A 7,825-nucleotide genomic window follows, 5' to 3' on the forward strand; every position below is an offset into this window, starting at 1 on the left:
CCCCCCCTCCCCCCTTCACCTCAACTCTCCAACCCCCCCCCCCACTTCACCTCAACTCTCCAACCACCCCCCCTCCACTTCACCTCAACTCTCCAACCCCCCCCCCCCCTTCACCTCAACTCTCCAACCCCCTCCCCACCTTTCACCCCTACTAAATTGCAACCTCCTGCAAGGCTAAGTGCATCACTATGTAGTGTGTTTACCCATGAACCATTAAGAACATAAGGCAAGCCTGTTCCATCATACAATCATGGTTAATCTGTATGTTAACTCCATCTACCTGCCTTGATTCCATAACCCTGAATACCCTTTCCCAACAAAAATTCATCAATTCCTGTTGAATGTTATTTGACCCCCAGCCTCAACCCCACCCCCACCCCCCCCCCCAGCTTTTTGGGGGAGAGTATAAAACCTGGCTACCCGACCCCAACCCAACTACGTGCGTTGGGTTCGGGTCAGATAGGGTCTATATTCCGAGTCCAGCATTCGGGCTGGACCCGTAATTCCCCACAACTCCAGCTGCAGGAATAGATTAAGGAGAATCGTGTCGGGTTGGGTGCAGAAAAAAAATGAAAGGAGTTGGGTTCGGGTTGACTGTGGTTGGGCCAGGCCCAGGTCGGGTTTTAATTTTATACCCAAGCCAGGCTTTAGGAGAGAGTTCCAGATTTCCACTCCCCTTTGTGTGATGAAATGCTTCCTGACATCACTCCTGAACGGCCTGGCTCTAAGTTTAAGGTTTTGTCCCCTTGTTCTAGACTACTCTCCAACTGGAGAAGAAATAGTTTCTATCTACCCTATTAATGCCTTAAACACCTCAATTAGATCACCCCTTCATCATCTTTACTCCAGGGAATATAAACTAAATCTGTACAACCTGTCCTTGTAATATAACCCTTTTAATTCTTTGTGTTGTCCCTCTGCAAACACAGGGTTCATGTGTGCGATGATAACACATCTTTCCAACATTGACTCCTCGGCTGCTGCTGTGCTTTGCAACTGCTTCTCTGCCGTTAGTCCTGGAAAAACTAATATTCTGTCTGGCATATACAAGCAACTGTGTGTCTGGTGACTCCATGATCTCTTCACACTCAACCAGTGGTTTAGACAATCATTGAGAAGAGACTTCACTCAAAATACAGAACTAATATAGGGAATTCAGGGCTGTATTTCCACAAAATGCACAAAGCCATTGAGAAATGAATGAGCTCAAAAGAGGCTGAGACGGAGACAATTGCCAATTTGGGCTACCGATGATCATTGTTACAAATAAAGTTTAATCATACAATGATACATGCATGATCAGAAAGACTTCAGACGTTTGAGTGTACGGAGCCATCAATTGATCCGAAGAGCGTGGGTTTAAGTCCCACTCCAAAGACCTGAGTGCATAATCCAGGCCGACATTCCCACTGCAGTACCGAGGGGATGCTGCACTGTCGGGAGCAGTACTGTAGGAGCGCTGGAATGTTGGAGGTGCTGTCTTTTGAATTATATTAAACTGAGTCCCTGTCTGCCCTTTCAGGCAAGTGTACAAGATCCCATGGCCATATCTGAAGAAGGGCAGGGGAGTTCTCCCCCAGCTTGCTGTGTTTCCTGCATTACAAAAGTGACTACACTACAAAATAATTCATTGGCTGGAAAGCACTTTGGAACATCCTAAAGTTGTAAATGTTGCCATAGAAATGCAAATTCTTTGTTTTTTTTCTAAAATGTTCATTTGTTCTTGCAACTCGATGACTTGTTATGTGAAAATTCTAACTTCACCATTTTATATAATTGATTGTCACTGATCATTCTCCCACCATCTAACCATCTCCCCTTAATGTTCAACAGCATTGCCATCACTGAATCCCCCACTATCAACATCCTGGGAGTCACCATTGACCAGAAACTGAACTGGACCAGCCTTATAAATACCGTGGCTACAAGAGCAGGTCAGAGGCTGGGAATCCTGTGTTGAGTAACTCACCTCCTGACTCCCCAAAGCCTGTCCACCATCTACAAGTCACGTCAGGAGTGTGATGGAATACTCTCCACTTGCCTGGATGGGTGCAGCTCCAACAACACTCAAGAAGCTCAACACCATCCAGGACAAAGCAGCCCACTTGATTGGCACCCCATCTACAAATATTCACTCCCATCCACCACCGGCGCACAGTGGCAGCAGCGTGTACCATCTACAAGATGCACTGCAGCAACTCACCAAGGCTCCTTAGACAGCACCTTCCAAACCCGCAACCTCTACCACCTGGGTACTGCCTGAGTGGAGTTTGCAAGTTCTCCCTGTGTCTGCATGGGTTTCCTCCGGGTGCTCCAGTTTCCTCCCACAAGCCAAAGACTTGCAGGTTGATAGGTAAATTGACCATTAGCAATTGCCCCTAGTATAGGTAGGTGGTAGGGAAATATAGGGACAGGGTGGGGATGTGGTAGGAATATGGAATTAGTGTAGGATTAGTATAAATGGGTGGTTGATGGTCGGCACAGACTCGGGCCAAAGGGCCTGTTTCAGTGCTGTATCTCTAAACAAAAACTAAACTAGAAGGACAAGGGCAGCAGACGCATGGGAACACCACCACCTGCAAGTTCGCTCCAAGTCACACACAATCCTGACTTGGAACTATATCGCCGTTCCTTCACTGTCGCTGGGTCAAAAAACATACAATTCTCTCCATAACAGCACTGTGGGTGTACTTACACCACACGGACTGCAGCGGTTCAAGATGGAGGGTCACCACAACCTTCTGAAGAGCAGTTAGGGATGGGCAGTAAATGCTGACCATGTGACACTCACATCCCAAAATGGATATTTTAAAAAGTCAGTCTCCTCTAGGGAGAAAACCATGTTTGATTGATTCAGCTAAACCCAATCATTTTCCGCTATTCACACCTCCATCTGGTTGAAAGTATCTGTGATTCTGGGAATCCCGAGCAGTTCTCATTGGTTGTGACAGGATTCAAGTGATTGGCTGCACACGCTGGATGTCACCCAGGTGCACACCAACACTTGGTACATGGGCAGCAAAAACCTCCAAGTCCATTGCCCTGCAGACCCCACCTGCCAAGAATGAGGCATATTAATTTAATCGCATAGAACATTGATTTTAAACTGTTGCTGGAGTGAAGAAATGAGTTATTTGAAGATCACCAGACTCCGGGCTGGAAGGGTATTTGCATACTAAGAGACGCTGCTTGTGGAGACAAAGGGCTATTCACTGCTCAAATTAACCCAAATGGATTTTAATCATCAAACATTGACAGCGTAAGGAAGTGCATTCCAAGCCCTGCTAAGGTGATACAATCCACAGAGCCAGGACTGGTTAAACCAGCTGGTCACATGACTAACTGGCTGGTCCAGGTTTTTTGTACTAGCCACAGGACAGTTTGAATCAGAAAGCAGTGTGCAACTGAAGCTGGAAGAAGGAAGCCCCCCTCTCTCTCTCGCCTTTTCCCAAGCCACTGGACCCACAGAAGACACGTAAACCTCAAAAGAGAAAAGACTCCTACATCGGAACATGTTGAAGTGTGAGCTGGGCCCCAATGAATTGCAAGACTTACCAGGAACCAAAGACTCCACATTGAACTTAAAGGACTGTAACTACCAGATATTGCCTCAAACATTTCCCCTTTATTCCTTCTACTTTTTCTGTCTCTATCTGCGCATGTGTTTATCGTGTATGCATGTTAGTGTGGTCGCATTGCATATTTGTAGCCGTTAACCAGATTTGAGTTTAAGACTAATAAACTTCTAACTTTCTTGTTTAAATCTAAGGAAACCTGTCTGATTTCTTTGCCCTACAATTGGAGCAGTGAACAAGGGTTCACTGAAGGGGGAGCTAAAAACACAGTGTTTTAAAATTAAACCCTGTTACAGTTAAACCGGGTAAAGGCTGAGAGGGAACCCCCAGACCCCTTCTCACCAGGTCGTAACACCATCTTACAACACTCTAAATCCATAGACTCCGAGCTTTATCAGTGTATAAATTACATGACATTTACAGCGCTGAAACAGGCCATTCGGTCCATACTGGTGTTTATGCTCCACATGAGCCTCCTCCCATCCTATTTCAATCAACTCTCTCAATCAACATATTCTCCCTCGTGTTTATCCAGCTTCCCCTTAAATGTATCGATACTATTCACCTCAACCACTCCCTGTGATAGCGAGTTCCACATTCTCACCACTCTCTGGGGAAAGAAGTTTCTCCTGAATTCCCGATGGGATTCATACATCTCTGGGGAAATAAAGATCTATAATCATAATCTGAACACTATGTGACAAACTGAGGTTGTTATTTGAAGGATGGGCATAGTGTGGGAGTAGATCTGAATGAAGAGGAAATTCACCTTTAATTTGGAAATGCTCTTCCAATCCAATAATTGTTGTTATTTTTAACTCTGGTTTATTGCCCTGGGTGTTTAAGGATTCGCACTGGTTCCTATTCCCTCATCAATTCCCAATGAACTAGGCATATCAATCTCCATTAACCATTCAACAATGACTAGACTTAACTAGCTGGTTAGTTGGAGCCTCAGATTGGGTTCAGGTTGACCCAAGTGTTGAGGGAGGAGGAACTGGTTCTGGATATAAAGCAAGCAAATCCCACCATACAGGGTGAGGTTTCAGGATGTGGGCTCCTGGTGAAGTGAACTGGCTCTTGGTGCTGTTATTGTTTGGACAAGTTCATGCTTTCAGTGGTCGGAGAGATCGGTTCCAGTCCCGGCTGACCCCCACTGGCCGTTCTGCCCTGTCCTTCTCTCCTAGCCCCGCTCTCGGAGTTAAGTCCCGGTCTCACAGTGTGATGGTGCAGTGTGATGAGAAGGAAATGTCGGTGATTGTCAGCTTGGACTTGTTTGGAACGGGTTACCTGGTCAATGCGAGCCATCTGAAGCTGGGTGACTGTAGCTACAGCCAAGTGGATTCCGATAGCAGAACTGTCCTGTTCCGCAGTTCACTTCAACAATGTGACACAATCCGGACTGTAAGTGATTAGCTTGAAAACCCGGTTCCAACAGGAAACTTTTTTAAAGTCGAAATGTTCATGTATGTATTTTTAATCCATGTTTAACACACTCAATTCCTTCATTCTTGAATTGAGATTAGAGTGGAGTGGTCAATTAATCCCAAACTTCATTAATCCCAATCTTTATCTGGAGTGTAACCACTTTAATAACTAGATGTGACCATTTAGTTTGATTTGAGGCAGAGGCATTTCAGGTCCATGGGCTCATTGAGGTAGTTCCTGTGTGTACAGTTACTCCAGAGACTGATTCCAACTCTGTAATCTCTCCTGTGTACTGGCACCTAATTTGAGAAAGACTGTTTAATCTCTCAGCTCCTGCTACAAAATCTCTTAAATCTGTTTTTTATAAGCATGTTAGCATTTTATTCTCTTGTATAATACCCAATTAAACTTAAGGGCAGGGTCACCTGTCTTGATGATATTTGTCTGTATTCTTGTAGCTGACTGAAGATACACTTGTTTATAAGACTAGCCTCTACCATCTCCCCACTGTGGAGCAGATCATCATCCGCACAAACCCTGTCACTATTCCCATTGAATGTCGTTATTCCAGGTATGGATATTGTGTAATCTCTCCCTCCCTCCCTTTCTCTTCCTTTCTCCCCCATATTAAAGGACCTCTTATTATTTAATAGGAAAGGGAATGTTAGTAGTGAGGTCATCAACCCCACCTGGGCACCATTCCACTCTACCTGGACTGGACGGAACAGCCTGAACTTCTCCCTCTGCCTCATGAATGGTAGGTGAATGGGATTAGGGTGGGGAATCCTACAGGAGGTGCAGACCACATGGTGACTGTGAAACCACTGTTGATTTTAGGGGGAGATGGTGGTGTAGTGGTAATGTCACTGGGTTAGCAATCCTGGGATAATGCCCTTGGGGACACATGTTCAAATCCCACCATGGTAGCTGGTGAAATTTAAATTTAACTAAAAATCTGGAATTTAAAGCTTGTCAGTTTCATGGCACTATTACTATCATTGTTGTTAAAACCCATCTCGTTCACTAATGTCCTTTTTTTTTTTTTAAGAGAAGGAAATCTGCTGTCTACAGCCCTACATGTGACTCCAGACCCACAGCAACATGGTTGACTCTTAACTGCCTTCTGCCCACCACTTGAGTGTCAGGGCAATTGGGGATGGGCTACAAATGCTGGCCTTGTCAGTGATGTGCACATTTCACAAAATAACTTTTTAATAAAAAAAAACTTCCCTGCATTATCTCCATATCCCTTGATTCCCTTCTTATCCCAAAATCTCTGTCTTGAAATAACTCTGCATCCACAGCTCTCCAGGGTAGAAAAATCAAAGATTCATAACCCTCTGGAAATTTGTCGTCCTCTCTGTCCTAAGTAGCTGACCCCTTACCCTGAGGGTCTAGAACCCTCTAGTCCTAACTTCTCCAGCCAGGAGAAAGATCCTTGGCATCTACCCTGTCAAGCCATCTAAGACTCAGTTTTGTTTTTAATGAGATCCCCTCTTATTCTCCTAACTGTAGGAACCTCTTGTCATAGGGCAGCCCTTTAATCCCAGGAATCAATTTAGTGAATCTCTGCACCCCTAAGGCGAGTACACACTTCCTTGGGTAAGGAAATCAAAACTGGACTTGGATTGATGGGAGATTCCAGTAAATTCTCTTGGATCCAGACTGTAGACATCTAATGTCTTTGTTCCTCTTGCAGAGAATTGGAGTGAGAATCGGAATTCGAATATTTACTATCTGGGTGATGAGATTCACGTTGAGGCCTCTGTTGTGACTCAGAATCATGTGCCGCTCAAACTCTTTGTTGATCGCTGTGTGGCTACTCTGAGTTCTAACCAGACCTCCAACCCCAGATACACCATCATTGACCACAATGGGTGAGTATAGCCCCAGGAACTGACAGTGGGATCTGTGTCCCTGGTATGAATTCCTCTCTCAATCTCTCTTCCAGGTGCCTCCTGGATAGCAAAGTTGGTGACTCTACCTCCTCCTTCGTGTCTCCAAGAGATGAGCAAGACAAGGTCCGCTTTATCCTGGATGCCTTTCGGTTCTACCAGGATTCCAGAAGCTTGGTACGAGGGTGGCTTTGGGGATGGGTGTTGACTGTTTGTTTGTTTCTCTCAAGTACTAAATGTCATCATGGCATTCTTGCTCTGGGTCCTCTTTTCCTCATTGTTTAAACAGCTGGGCTACATGTGTAGGACATTTGAACTGATTGAGAACAGTAATGGATCTGGGAGCCTCCTGTTTCCTGTTGTACCCAAGGGCATCAAATTCTGGGTCCATGTAAAGCCTTCTCTCTAATTCAAGACTGTCCTTACTGTCACTGAAACAACCTACTTGACTGGTACTACCTCCCTCTGCCACCAGTGCTCTGGCTGCAGACTCTACCATCTGCAGGATGCACACAATGTGCCAATGCTGCTTAAAAGATGGAGGTAGCAGGTATATGGAACACTGTCACCAAGTTCTACAGCATCCTGACTTGAAAGTATTGCTATTCCTCTGTTCAAAATCTGGAACTCTCTTTTCCCCCCAACAACACCATGGGAGAGTATTTGCCACACTGACTGCAGTGGTTCAAGAAGGCCACCATCTTGGCAATTGCCTGGCATTTATTGCCCATCCCCTTGCCCACAACACTACACCCTGAGAACTCCGTTTAATCTCCTCTTTCTGCATTGAGAATAATTCTATGTATGTCTATCCTTTTTTTTGAATCCTCTAGATTTTCATCACTTGCCATCTGAGAGTATCTGCAGTTGATCACCCTAATTCTCTCAACAAGGCTTGTTGGTTCCAAAGGTCCAGCCAGACGTAAG

Source organism: Heterodontus francisci, chromosome 48, assembly GCF_036365525.1.
Source record: "Heterodontus francisci isolate sHetFra1 chromosome 48, sHetFra1.hap1, whole genome shotgun sequence".
NCBI lineage: Eukaryota > Metazoa > Chordata > Chondrichthyes > Heterodontiformes > Heterodontidae > Heterodontus > Heterodontus francisci.